This window comes from Neoarius graeffei, chromosome 26 (assembly GCF_027579695.1).
Source record: "Neoarius graeffei isolate fNeoGra1 chromosome 26, fNeoGra1.pri, whole genome shotgun sequence".
In the NCBI taxonomy this organism is placed as follows: domain Eukaryota; kingdom Metazoa; phylum Chordata; class Actinopteri; order Siluriformes; family Ariidae; genus Neoarius; species Neoarius graeffei.
The window spans coordinates 32,102,119-32,117,191 of NC_083594.1; the positions used below are offsets into that span (position 1 = coordinate 32,102,119).

At 42.8% G+C, this 15,073-nt stretch overlaps 1 protein-coding gene across 2 annotated transcripts in view; it reads right to left on the reverse strand.

Annotated features, from left to right (window-relative positions):
* Positions 1–8,873, reverse strand: part of foxj3 (forkhead box J3) — a 225,488-nt gene extending 216,615 nt beyond the window's left edge. For both annotated transcript variants that reach the window (XM_060910583.1, XM_060910582.1), the window contains exon 1: positions 8,636–8,873. The gene's annotated coding sequence lies outside the window, so the exon portion shown is untranslated. The remainder of the gene's footprint in view (positions 1–8,635) is intronic.
* Positions 8,874–15,073: the final 6,200 nt, after the last annotated feature.

A 15,073-nucleotide genomic window follows, 5' to 3' on the forward strand; every position in this document is an offset into this window, starting at 1 on the left:
CAGAACATTCACAAACATCCAGGAGGAAAATGTAGCGGGAAATCATGACTTCAAGCCAAAAATGATCAAACCTTCCATTAAGGAGCAAAAATAAATAAATAAATAAAAATGGAATTGATATATACATCAGGGTTCTAACTAGGCCTTTTCAGTGTGTCGAACAGATACGCAGTGTTTGCTTACCGCTACGCCCACAATATTGACGGCATGCCTGTAAAAGTTGCCGCTACACTAATAAAAAGACTTGTCAATCTCGAAAATGTGGTCTTTTGTTTAATTTGCGCTCATCATCCCCACACGGCAGCGACAGCACACTACCATGCAAATGTTCTACATTCGGACATACTCCACTCCTCATCCATGTAAACGCCCAGTGCACAGCTGCCCGAGCAGTTCTGTGTGGAGATCGTCACTGATCATGCTAGTCCAGTTTACCTCCTGCTTTATGCGGTGTTCATGGTAAAGTGCCATCCATGTTAAGAGGCGCTTATGCGCCATGCATGTAATACATGCCAGTCCCCAGCAATTTTTTTTTAACGATGCAACACAGTGCATTGAAACCGTCAGAGTAACAGTCAGTAGGGGAAGGAAAGATACGAGTTGGCTCTAGATGGTCATGTATTGTAATTAAATGGCTGAAGCTGAAAAAGCTGACACTTGAACATCAACTGGTTGTTTTATTCTCATTCCATAAATGTCACTATTACAGTTGAATATTAATTATAATAAGTCTTCAATCAAAAACAATCACAGCAACTTTTGGCAAAAGAAAAAAAAAAAAAAAAAAGAGTGACTTTCAGGGAGGTCTGCAAGTGCCAGTAAACATTCTAGAATGCATCGCTGAGCATGCAGAATCCGTGAGCTTTCAGGGGTCTAAGGCAGCTCCCGAAGCCCCAGCCATTATGACTGGTGACACGACCCTTTTTTCTTTACTACTAGGACATCAGCTCATATACCATGAGTAGAAGAAGAAACCTTTGTCACTAGGGATGGCGAAAACTAAAAAAAAAAAAAAAAAAAAATCTTGACCGACCACTGAGCATCATTAGCCGGTTAAAGTCGGTTAACCTAGGAGTTTAAACAGAGATGCAAACGGCGGATGCGCCTTTTTCACGGCTCGTGCAGATCCGATTTTTTTTTTTAGGGGGGGCGTTGGAGTGTCTGAATAACTTCATCAGAGTAAATTCTGTATTAAAATTACTGCATAAGCAAATGCCGTTACAGTCCGTGAAAAAGTCGGCATCTGCGCCTTTAGTTTGTGTGGAGAGATATGATCTGCAATAACATGCATTGTTGGCTACAGACCGAAACATACTTTCAGAATGCACTGGCCAAGGCAGGACTAAACTCCATGTGCCTTCTAATAATAATTAAAAAAAAAAACAGAATAGTAATTTGTAAGCTAAAAAGCCTGTGCCTACACTTTTCTCTCGCCGAGTGGCAGCGGGAGGGCGGGACATGACTGAATGGGTGTTTCTGATTTGTCAGCTGTCTTTAACTGGGGCGGGAGGGCAGGACATGACTGAATGGGTGTTTCTGACTTGTCAGCTGTCGTCCTTACACCGCATGGCACGCCCCAAGCGTTTACAACACAGAATTCCAGGTTCTCCGCTCCAAAATCGGCAGCTTCAAAAAGATTGATTTTTTTTTTCCACCGACGACAAAAAAAAAAAAAATTAACCGGTTGACGTTGATTCGGTCAACCACCGGTCACACGGTCATCGGTTAACATCCCTATTTGTCACATGCACACTTGAAGCACAATGAAATTCATCCTCTGCATTTAACCCATCTGAAGCAGTGAACACACGCACACACTCAGAGCAGTGGGCAGCCACACCAGAGCGCCCAGGGAGCAGTCAGGGGTCGGGTACCTTGCTCAAGGGCACCTCAGCCCAAGGCCGTCCCACGTCAACCTAACTGCATGTCTTTGGATTGTGGAGGAAACCGGAGCACCTGGAGAAAACCCACGCAGACACGGGGAGAACATGCAAACTCCACACAGAAAGGCCCTCACCGGGCGCTGGGTTCGACCTTCTTGCTGTGAGGCGACCGTGCTAACCACTACACCACTGTGCCGCCCCACGGTGTATAGAAAAACAAAATGGAGGAGCATGTTGCTGAACCAACCAAGAACCAAATAAAAACTCTACTCAAAAACAAGACCCAAGTATTTAAAAGAAACAAATAGCTAAAAGAACATAGGAAAAACATCTCCTGTTCCACACTCCAGCCCAGTCAGCGGCAATAATGCACTTTTAAGTTGGTTCACCAACCGCCAAAATACCCTAAAGAACAACCACCACCACCCCAAAAAAGCAAAAAAATATGGAATAAAAAAATTTTAAATGGTAAGAACATCTTTTTATTTTTCAAGAATTATTGTAGCATTCTTCACAAATTGCTAAAGTCATTTCACCGGTTTATTTACATTCTAAGCATAAATGTGTCGGATGTTTTGTATCAAGTTTTTAATTTAATTTGCAAAAAATAAAAATGCTCCGTTTCTCAAAATCCAGTGAATGTGGATATAATAAAACAGTTATTCCACTCAATCTCATCGTGCATGGCTTAAAGCCAACTCTGCGCCATCAGCTCATGTACGACTCAATTTCATGGAATAACTTGTGTGTGTGTTGGGGGGGGGTGTTAATATATCCCCAAAAGTTTGGACACACCTAATAAAGGGAAAACACTTTTGTTGTTTTTTTTTTTTATTAAAGACTCATGTCTTAAAGTAATGATGGATGTTGTTTCTCTTTACTTCGTCAAGTGGTTCTTGGCATAAAATATGGATTACTACAGTTGTTGAACAGGCCTATTTACTGCATTTTTATTATTTACTATTTCATCTTTGATCTCAAACATTACAAAGCAAGAAATTGCACTAATTAACTTTTGACGAGGCACACCCATTAATTGAAAAGCATTCCAGGTGACGACCTCATGAAGCTGGTTAAGATAATGCCAATAGTGTACAAAGTGTCGTCAAGGTAAACGGTGGCTACTTTGAAGAATCTAACATATGAAACCTTGTTAATACTTTTTTTGTTGAGCACATAATTCCATACATGTTCCATATGGGGGAAGCCAGGGCCTCATGGTTAGAGAAGCAGCTTTGGGACCAAAAAGGTCACCGATTCTATTCCCCGGACCAGGAAATCAAGCTGTCAAGCACTCCATCGCAGTGCTTGACAGGTTTGTCAAAATAATCCTGAGCCCATGTGGTTATATCAGCTATAAGATGAACAATGGTTCTTGATTCAGTGCTGTTTGAGGGATCGGAGCTCACAATTGAGTACAATGCTTAACATTCTAAGTGTAGAAAAATCTCAATATTCAACTTATTCAAAGAAATCATAAAAGGGTTGGGGGGGTGTATACTGAAACCCTCGATAACAATAACGCTGCACACTGTGTATAACATCTGAAAAACCTCATTAAGCACAATATGCACAGCTCGCCAAAAACACAATGACGAAGCATCAAAGGAAGAGGCAGGAGACAATCTAGCTATATGAAACCATCCCATCTGGTGTTTAGCCTATGGCATCGTTTAGTGAAGATGGAGTAGGAGGAATGCAAAATGCCAGCGGTTTCCTGGTATGTTTAGGCGAAGAGGCAGGATACCCACTGTGAACCCTTTGGGCACAAGGGAAATCAGCCTGTACAAAATGCTGCAACAAAGCCTGTCTCACATGCTGACATGTAATGATTACCTTATGCTTTACAGTTCCCATTCTGAACCATTTAACAGTATAGCTTTAAAGGAGACAGGACTGGAAGATGCTCAAAGAGCATTCCTTCATGCTATCGGTCTCATTTAACTCAAACACCTTTCCATGTCAAAAATAAGCCTTTATTCCTCAATAGAAAAGGAACAGTATAAATATTCACTTCAGTCACTGGCACATATTTCAGTTAAGGATGCATCAGGACTTTTTTTTTTTGGTACTCTTCAATACCAACGCCAAAATGAGCAACCTACTTGAGTAACTTGGCCACCATTCACACAACACATCCTAGGTGATGTGATCACTAGTGGTCAGTGTTAAGTACAGATGTGAACAGGGTCAAATACATCTCGATTTGCTCACATTGCATAGGGAATCAACCAAATCTGTAATCTTTGCGAGACTGTGTGGAAATCCCTCTGAATGGTACAGAGCTCTGCCACTAGGTTAATGGATAAAAACAGCGCTAACAGCAGAGACAAAAGCAGCTACCTTTCATTATCTCTTACTTTGAAGTTTCGTTAGCAGATCATGCATTTAAAATGTTTTAAACAGTTTGTACAGGTATAAAAGATATTTGTGGCTGAAAATAAGTACAGCAGGTGACCACGCAATTAAAAAATTTGAAACACCATGCAAAGGCATTTCATATGACGTGTGAAATTGGTGCCTGAAAATAAAAGGCAGACTGACGTAATAAACGTGCATCCTTCTCCACCATTACAAGCGGTCACCGGAGACGCATTCATAACACCAGGTGTAAACAGCTGTGTGTCTCAACTGTCCACCTATGGCCCACCCACCCAGGATTCACGTTAAATGCCAGGTATAAGCGGAGAGGACGTGAACACCCCTCTCTCACACACACACCTTCGCTATTATGTTGAGGGACCAGCTCTCATCTTAGATTATCATACAAGACTGCAAGTGCAGTAATTCAAATGCAATCGTCAATCATGAAACCATCAAATGGGGCATTTAGTCATGTTATTTTAATTAATCTTGGGTAATTTGTGGAGCATAGACTGACATCCATACATCACTGTTAACTACAATAAAAACTGTCTAGATCAGTACAAATAACCATAGCTACTTTTAAACACGCATCACTCGCAATTTAGCACATAGACCCTAACTGAAATATTTAACACGGTGAATAGTTTCTGGTTAAAAATGGACCATTAAAAAGGAATTCAGAAAGTCCACGACACGAGCCGTTCGCAAAGCACGGTCCATGGATGAGATTTTTTTTTTTTTGGTGGAAATCACAACCAACCAGTTTATTATAGTTATTAGGCTGTTTGATCAATTGAATTGTCTTATGATAAATGTCAACTTGGACACGATGTGCTATGCTGATGGAAAGTTCTGGACTAACTCAGGGCGCTTTCACACCGCTAGTTCAATTATTTGGTCCGCACCAGGCAGTACAATTGTTACACTGTAGCATACAGACTGCGCGTGGTCAGTGTTCACACATGCAAACGAACCAAATTGGTCTGAATGACGTTTCGTCATCTTCCAGTGGAAATAAGCACCAATTTGGACTTTCACAATGGAGCGACACGTTCACACACTCTTTCTTGCGCTGGTCCTTGCTTTTTATATCATCAACATTACCCATTTCTGGCAAAACATCCAGTTCCGGAATGAGTTGCGGCTGCAGCTGGAGAACAATCTTCGGATATACTGGATTCGCCGAAGGCGTATAGCGCGTCATTTCAGGCAGAGGAGATGCGCTATTTTCACCAATGCTGTCCTGCTGATGAGGAGACAAGCACCTTTCCAAAGACCCACAAGGTAGGCTATAGTCTGTTAGCCTGACAAGCCAGACGGCTTTTACTGTAGAATCTGTTATGCTGTAGGTTAATACAGGGCAATCTGAATTTCCCACTGACTGAATGCTGACAGAGCTGGAGCACGCGCATGTGCCTAATGCCACTGTTTACAGGACGTTATAATGATCACACTGTGTAGATTCTCACATTATCTTTATAGTTATTAAAATAGTTACTTTTCTTAGTGTGGGCAACCTTTTACATTATATCCAGGAGGGTGCATCAGTTGCCCCCTAAAAATGAAAAGTTCCTCCGATTATGATGCATTTTTGTTTTTATGTTCCTTTTGGTAAGAAAACACACTGGGTGAAATATTTTGACAAAATTCAAAAGTTTAATGGTGGCACCAGGAGCTCAAAGTTATGGAAAAAGCTGCTATTTTATGACTTTTATGACAAAATTTCAATCACTTTTCATGAAACATTATGGCACTTTATAGAGTATACCAAATATCTTAGATACACATTTTTAGTACATATTCTAAATATATCATCAAGCACAGTTTGAGTTTTAGCTGTTCATTGAATCATCGTTCAACTACTCTTAAACAATACAAATGTATTATGAATCACATTAATGCTTCTCAATCCCTTATAAAGGTTCTTAACATGATCTCTGGGCCACAAGAAATCAATAAATGGAGTCCAACATGTGATTCAAACCTTACGCGAAAACATAAAATAAGCGTTTTTTGGCAAAAAATGAACCTCATGGTGCCACCATTAGACTTTTGAATATGGTCAAAAAATTTTACAGGATGTCTTTATTGGTGAAAAGGAACACCCAAACAAAAATGCATCAGATTTTATGAAAAAGTGAAGGCAACTGATGCACCCTAATATCCAGTGTAGACACACCCCACTTTTCAATGAAAAAATGTGCATATTAAGACCCGAGTTGGTCCAGGTTCGCGTTCTCACCAGAGGGACTGCACCAAAGGTTGACATTTGGTGTGGAATCAAGCGGACTGAGACCACCCCTTTTTGGAGGTCTCGGTCCGCTTGATTTAGTGTGCACCCGAGTGTGATTGATGCTTTCACACCGACGAAAAAAGAGCTTTTGGTTCGAATGGACTGTTTAGTGCGCACCAACTGCTGTTGGTGTGAAAGCACCCTCACACACAGGTAAATATTTATTAAAAAAAAAAAAAAAAAAAGAGCCAAACACTGAATCAGTTGGATTATGGTCATGAAATAAATTTTTTTTTTTTTAAACTGAACTGTACTGAAGGTTTCATTGAATTTTAGTTACGGGTTTTTTACAAATCAGGGTACAAAGTTTGTGTCACAGGGGTTCAAAATTCAAGTTGATTCAAACGGGTTCTTGTACCAGTTTTTAAGTGAAGGACGAGTTAAAGAACAGATTTCAGATAATTTTTTGACACGTGTATATGGTGGTTTTGTGTAATCTGCTATAAGATGGGAGAAACAAATGAAGTGATTCTCGGAGAGGACTTTTTTTTCTTTTGACAATTCAGAATCCACTACTTCCATAGTGCTTTTAAATATAAGGCTGTAAGCTTTGTGTTAGTTGTCTCTAATATTTATGTCCCAATATCTTGACCACATTTTAGGATGAAAATAATCATTTTAGATATGTTATTTTATATTGAAAAATTAGCTGTCTCGGAGAGGACTTTTGTTGGACACAATTACATACTAATTTGATCAAAATAGTCTGAAAACTTACTGGCATTCAACATTAAAACTTAACTATGTTTCCAATGATATGGAACCAAATATTTGTTTTACGGTATAAAGAATGATTTAAGTGCATCCCTTTTGGAGCTACCTGTGGTCAAAAAAGCACTTTTTCTAAATGACACGAGTAATTTTGCTAAATATGACATATATTGCCATACATTCACCAAAAATAACGTTATCACCAAATTTTTTTTGCATGGTAAATAGAGCTATCACAGGGCTACAATAAACAACCAAGTTTATTTAGTCAAGCCTTTTGATATTGAAGATAAGTGTTAAATTCCCTTCATTCCACCATATCACCTTCCCAGTCGTGCCAGTATATTCTGTAGACAGGTTCAGGGGGAAATCCCATCCCATCACTGACAGATGGCGGGTGTTTTACAACAGATGATCACAAGAATGTGTCTCCACACAGATCCAGTAAGCAACAGATCAGAGATGAACACACAGGAGACAGTCAAAACGATCGAGATGACTCAAATGCAGAATAAAGCCCTTTTCATGACGCGCTGCAGATTCGTTCGTTTCGAATTAAACCTACTGATCGGAAAGTGAGAGAATGGGGGGAAAAAAAGTTAGCAGATAAAAGACAAGCAGTGTCAGCGATATTTTAATTCCTGACTTTTTTTTTCCGGTTCAAACTATTCAAGCGCCAAATCTGGTTCAACAGATGTGTGTGTCAGAGACAGAACACGACAATGATTTCAGCAAGACTGCAAAATCAAAAGGTCTTTAAAAAAATTTAACATTCTGCACGCTTGGTTCAGATTAGTTCGCAAGTCAAGCGGTTAGCGAGTTAGCCATGTGGCTAGGTTAGTACGCCATCGGCCAAGCGGAGTCGCGCAACTGCTTTGTGACCAGAGTGCAGCTCAGAAAGGTGCTCACATTCTCCAAACTAGTTGCTGAGACGGCCTTTAACCTTGTCCTGAACACGAGCAACGCTTGAACAACCGGATAGAACAATACTTGGTCTTGCAACCAGATTTTCCCCCTCACAAAATGGCACACGGTCAGGCTTGACAGCTCCCCTATAAGTTTGGGGGAACAGCTCAGCTCAGCTCGCTTCACAGATCAAAGTTAGCCTGGACTTTAGCGTTAGCGCGCTAGTTCCCGAGCCGCCCTGCCAGCTCGTTGATACCTGGTTTCTTGCTAACTAGCTAGTTACCAACCCAAGTTGTGCACAACTATGCGGTTGTCTCCGTCTGCCCTAATCCACACCATGACGCAAAGCAGGCCTGTGGAATCAGTGAATCCCCACAGCCTCGCCGCAACACGCCCCCAAGTGAAAGTCGTCCATTTCACGGGCCTCACTTCAACTTGAACCCGCGGTAGCTAACGTTAGCTAGCTCGCACTTACCCGGGGATTTCAGAGGCGGGTGTCCTGTTGAGCAAAGCACTCCAGGTTAGTCAAAGTTAACGGTCCCCTCCCCTTCCTTGTCGAAAAACAAAGCTTCCTCTCTCTTCGTCAAAAAGTGACTAAGCTCTGTAGGGTTCTCGCAGGTTAGAGCCGAGCTGTCCCTCTACCGGTTTGTCCCTGTCTCCTCTCCGCCTCTCCTGTGTCTTTCTCTGGACAGCTAACATCCGGGCACTCGCGCGAGCTCCGCTCTCAAAAACCCGGAACTACTTTTTGAGCTCCAGCCGCGTTACGAAGCACTGTATCACGGCGCGAGGAACTTAGTTCCAAGCGAATTCGCGCGAGAAACGGATTAAATAACTCTCTGTGAGCGAGAATGCACTCATTCTCACCGATATATCGATTAATTATCGATAAATGAGTTTTCAATTTGACAATTTCTTTTCTGTATACTCCAGTAAGTGCGCTGTGTGCGTTAGAGCTGTGTGATGGGGATGATCTTTTTGGCCATTTTAACAGTGGTGCAAATTACAACTCTATTATCAAAGTGGAGTTTATTATAGAATTATAATAGCTATTAATGGATTCGACTGGTCAGTGGAAAATTCAGCTCTCTACCTCGAACCAGACTAATATTTTATTTATGCCTAATAGGGGGCGGCACGGTGGTGTAGTGGTTAGCGCTGTCGCCTCACAGCAAGAAGGTTCTGGGTTCGAGCCCCGGGGCCGGCGAGGGCCTTTCTGTGTGGAGTTTGCATGTTCTCCCCGTGTCCGCATGGGTTTCCTCCGGGTGCTCCGGTTTCCCCCACAGTCCAAAGACATGCAGGTTAGGTTAACTGGTGACTCTAAATTGACCGTAGGTATGAATGTGAGTGTGAATGGTTGTCTGTGTCTATGTGTCAGCCCTGTGATGACCTGGCGACTTGTCCAGGGTGTACCCCACCTTTCGCCCGTAGTCAGCTGGGATAGGCTCCAGCTTGCCTGCGACCCTGTAGAAGGATAAAGCAGCTACAGATAATGAGATGAGATGAGATGCCTAATAGGTGTACTATTAGGTGGTGTAGTGGTTAGCGCTGTCGCTTCACAGCAAGAGAGTCCTGGGTTCGAGCCCAGCAGCCGGCGAGGGCCTTTCTGTGTGGAGTTTGCATGTTCTCACCGTGTCTGTGTGGGTTTCCTCCGGGTGTTCCGGAGGTCTGAATGTGAGTGTGAATGGTTGTCTGTGTCTATGTGTCAGCCCTGTGATGACCTGGTGACTTGTCCAGGGTGTACCCCGCCTTTCGCCCGTAGTCAGCTGGGATAGGCTCCAGCTTGCCTGCAACCCTGTAGGACAGGATAAGCGGCTAGAGATAATGGATGGATGGATGCCTAATATTCAGCATGGTGGTGTAGTGGTTAGCGCTGTCGCCTCACAGCAAGAAGGTCCGGGTTCGAGCCCAGCAGCTGACGAGGGCCTTTGTGTGCAGAGTTTGCATGTTCTCACCGTGTCCGCGTGGGTTTCCTCCGGGTGCTCCGGTTTCCCCCACAGTCCAAAGACATGCAGGTTAGGTTAACTGGTGACTCTAAATTGACCGTAGGTGTGAATGTGAGTGTGAATGGTTGTCTGTGTCTCTGTGTCAGCCCTGTGATGACCTGGCTACTTGTCCAGGGTGTACCCCGCCTTTCGCCCGTAGTCAGCTGGGATCGGATCCAACTTGCCTGCGACCCTGTAGGACAGGATAAGCGGCTAAAGATAATGGATGGATGCCTAATATTCAGCATGGTGGTGTAGTGGTGAGCACTGTCGCCTCACAGCAAGAAGGTCCGGGTTCAAGCCCAGCAGCCGGCGAGGGCCTTTGTGTGCGGAGTTTGCATGTTCTCACCGTGTCTGCATGGGTTTCCTCCGGGTGCTCCGGTTTCCCACATAGTCCAAAGATATGCAGGTTAGGCTAATTGGTGTCTCTAAATTGACCGTAGGTCTGAATGTGAGCATGAATGGTTGTCTGTGTCTATTGGCCCTTTTCCACTACCCTTTTTCAGCTCACTTCAGCTCACTTCAGCTCACTTCAGCCTGACACGGCTCGCGTTTCGACTATCTAAGAACAGCACGACTCAGCTCGCTTCAGCCCTGCTCAGCCCCCAAAACTCGCACGGTTTTGGAGTGGGGCTGAAGCGAGCCAAACCGAGCTGAGTGAGGCTAGGGGCGTGAGGAGACACTCCCCTGTGCACTGATTGGTGAGGAGGAGTGTCCTCACATGCCCACACACGCCCCGCGAGCACGCTGGGATCTGTAAACACCGTAAACCTGGAAGAAGGAGAATCACGAATTACGAGAATTATGAAGCCTTATGCGCCTCGCCTCATCTATACGCTTTTGCCAGTATCTGTTGGCGTTGTCGGTGACAACAAGCCACAGCACCAAGACCAACAACACTAACAACTCCATGTCCTCCATGTTTATTGTTTACTCTCCGGGTCGTGAGACTACCGCTTAAAAGCTCACTGATGTCACTGTTTGCGCCGCCTAACGACATCACCTGACATCCACCCACTTTCGCTAACTCCACCCAATGTGTCCACCCACTTCCAGCCAGCACGGTTCAGCGCGGTTGTAGTCGAAATGCAACCCCAACAGCCCCACTCAGCTCGACTCAGCCCGACTCAGCACGGCACGGCTCAGCCGCGTTGGTAGTGGAAAAGCGGCAAAAGTGTCAGCCCTGTGATGACCTGGCTACTTGTCCAGGGTGTACCCTGCCTTTCGCCCGTAGTCAGCTGGGATAGGCTCCAGCTTGCCTGCGACCCTGTAGGACAGGATAAGCGGCTACAGATAATGGATGGATGCCTAATATTCAGCATGGTGGTGTAGTGTTTAGCACTGTTGCGTCACATCAAGAAGGTCCTGGGTTTGAGCCCAGTGGCCGGCGAGGGCCTTTCTGTGTGGAGTTTGCATGTTCTCCCTGTGTCTGCATTGGTTTCCTCCGGGTGCTCCAGTTTCCCCCCACAGTCCAAAGACATGCAGGTTAGGCTAATTGGTGGCTCTAAATTGACCATAGGTGTGAATGTGAGTGTGAATAGTTGTTTGTCTCTGTGTCAGCCCTGGTGACGTGTCCAGGGTGTACCCTGCCTCTCGCCCATAGTCAGCTGGGATAGGCTCCAGCTTGCCTGCGACCCTGTAGAACAGGATAAGCGGCTACAGATAATGGATGGATGCTTAATATTTGGGGTATTTCATAAAACAAAATAATACATATATTTCTGTCTTAATTTCTTATACCATTTAGAATGTAGTTAATTTGACAAGAAGTTTAAGCAAATCAGATGTTTGCTGCTTATCACCTGAATTGAAGATATGTGTACATTCAGTAGATATTTTGTTTGTTACACACACTGACTATAACCCATCAGATTCTACTCATAATTTGTCAGCCCTCCGCTCCTATTTGATAAGTCAATGGAAAGGGAACATAAGACCTGCTGACATTTTTTTTTTAATCTCAGTACATTAGAAGAAGAAAAAACCTTTATTTGTCACATGCACACTTCAAGCACAGTGAGATTCATCCTCTGCATTTAACCCATCTGAAGCAGTGAACACACACCCAGAGCAGTGGACAGCCACACTACAGCACCTAGGGAGCAGTCAGGGGTTAAGTCCCTTGCTCAAGGGCACTTCAGCCCAAGGCCACCCCACGTTACCCTAACCGCAGGTCTTTGAATTGTGGGGGGAAACCCATGCAGACACGGGGAGAACATACAAACTCCACACAGAAAGGCCCCCGCCAGCCACTGGGCTCGAACCCAGAACCTTCTTGCTGTGAGGCGACAGTGTTAACCACTATACCACACAGTGACATTAGCCTGTTACTGTGCATGAATTCCTGTTTGGGCCCATGGGATACAGTTTTTAAAATCTCCAGCAACACTGCTGCACCTGATACACTCACAACAGTGAAAACACTCACATTACATTAATGGCATTTAGCAGACGCTCTTCTCCAGAACAACATACAGCATACCCAGAGCAGCCTGGGGAGCAGTTGGGGGTTAGGTGCCTTGCTCAATGGCACTTCAGCCATTCCTGCTGGTCCAGGGAATCAATCCGGCAACATTCTGGTCCCAAAGCTGCTTCCCCAACCATTAGGACACAGCTTCCCCACAACACTGCATACTGAACATCAGGTGGTATTCCTATCGTGCGCACTGTACTTGATAAAGTATTGGGATGGATTGAGGCTCACAGTCTGAGCTACAGCAGTCAGTAACTGCACACATCCAAAATGGTACCTATATTATACAGATATTATGTATATCTGTATAATAATAATAATAATAATAATAATAATAATAGCTGCAAGTGGCGATGACAGGCCCTCGTACCTCTGGTGCTATTACCAAATTAACACAACACTGCAGTTAAAAGAGTTCCTTTTTAGGAGGCTTGCAAAATGCCTCCTGACATCCGTGCATGAACAACACCTCTCACATGTTCTAACCACATAAACCAACAGGACAACCCTTGTCTGGAGTAGGGTTCAACTCTCTGCTGTGTCCTTGCTTATAAAAGTGGCTAAATTATTATGCAATTTCTTAACATTTTTCAGCTACATGACACAACATGCCTAGATCACTTACTGAGGTTTTGGCAAACACAAATATTACTGTTAAATTCATGTGTGTGTGTGTCCTTAGACAGTATAAACATCAGTGTCATGATCCTAATTAAATTGACAAGAAAAAGGAGAAACTTTAAACATATAAATCTCATTATACTCAGTGACTGTATACGCAATTGGACCAGAAGCCCTATTTCTGTGCTGCGTAAATATGCACATAAATCTTCCAGATTTTCTTTATTTCTATGTATAATAGTAAAATACATGTAATAGCTCATTTTCACATATTGCCTTTACTTTACATGTGCGCGCAAAAAAAGTCAAGAGTTTTAAACACCGGAAGTATCAGTTTTTGTGCATTTTCTGCAATTTAACCTTTATGAGCGAATGTGTCATGAACTAACACCCCTTTTGTGTGCCATAGAACAGTACATTAGTTATAACATTTTGCATATCAAAAATTTAGGTTCTCAACCATGCTTACATCATGCAGACTAAATTCTGCATGCATGTAATAAATTATCTAGTTTTGCATATATGGTTACTTTAGATGTTTTTGGTAAATGTCATGAATTTTTAAACATTAAAAGTATCAGTGATAGACTGGCAGAACACACTTTTGAGATGGAATTCATAATGCTCAATGTCTAAATATTTTGTGCAATTTAAACTTCATGAGCTGGTTGGTGATGCATTACTATCCCACCTGTGAAGAATATTGATGATTTCATATATCAACTGTAATATATATGAATAAACTTCAATTCATATGAGTTATGCTGTTACCTGAATCGTGGAAATGTAAAGCTTGAGGCATATTGAGACAGTTCGTCAACCTTCATCTCTGACAATCAATTAACACCACAATTAATCAAGGTTACAAAATATAATGTCTACTTCTCTTAACCCTCTTCCCTCTAAGCCATCATTTCCTCATTTTCACCTCGGCTTGGCACTGTTAGCTCCTTGGCTAGGTGGCCCATGGCCCTGAGTGTGTGTGTGTGTGTGTGTGTGTGTGTGTGTGTGTGTTTGTTTTATATGGACACAAGTGTTTTACTGGGAAATATCCCACTTGTATTTTTCGTATGAAATACATCTGGGACATCGAGAACTAAAACCGTGACATACTTTTCAAAATCCTCACTTGTGAGGAAATCAGTGAATTGTTTTGATAAATTTGAGTACATTTTGTTTGTGAATGTGTCTATATAATACAAATAAAATCACACATTGGCTTGAAGATATGAAGTTTATCTTCTTGTGTTGAAAATCTCATATTTTCATATGAAATGCATCGTGGATCTGAGTGACATATTTAAATAATATTAGCTGGCATTGAGTGGTATATCAGATATATTCCATTCAGCTCGCATGATATTGAACGAGTCAAAGACGAGTTCAATATCATGCTAGCTGAATGGAGTATATCTGATATGCCATGAAAAAAAGACAGCCAATATTATTATTCTTATACATACACATTCTCTTCATATCAGCATTCTTGAAAACCAACACTAGTTTTCCTGTGAGTTGGCACTGTTAGCGCAGCAGTGCAGTCACCTTCCAGCCAGTGTAGCGTTCATCAGTAGTGTTAGCAATGCTAATAAACCAGTCAAGCCAGTGCTGTCGAGAGCAAGTTGCACAGACTGAGAAACTAAGATTTCTGTCTCCAGACTCTTCTGCCACGCACACTCACCACAATATTTTTCACTCAGACTTATTCATTTCCCTCTGTAATTTACTTAGTTACTTTTAGGGTGTATTCAGACCAGGATAGTTCGATAGTTCACTTGCTTTGGTCCGAACCAAATGTTTTTGTTTTTTTTTCATTTTGGTGCGGTTCGCTTTCACA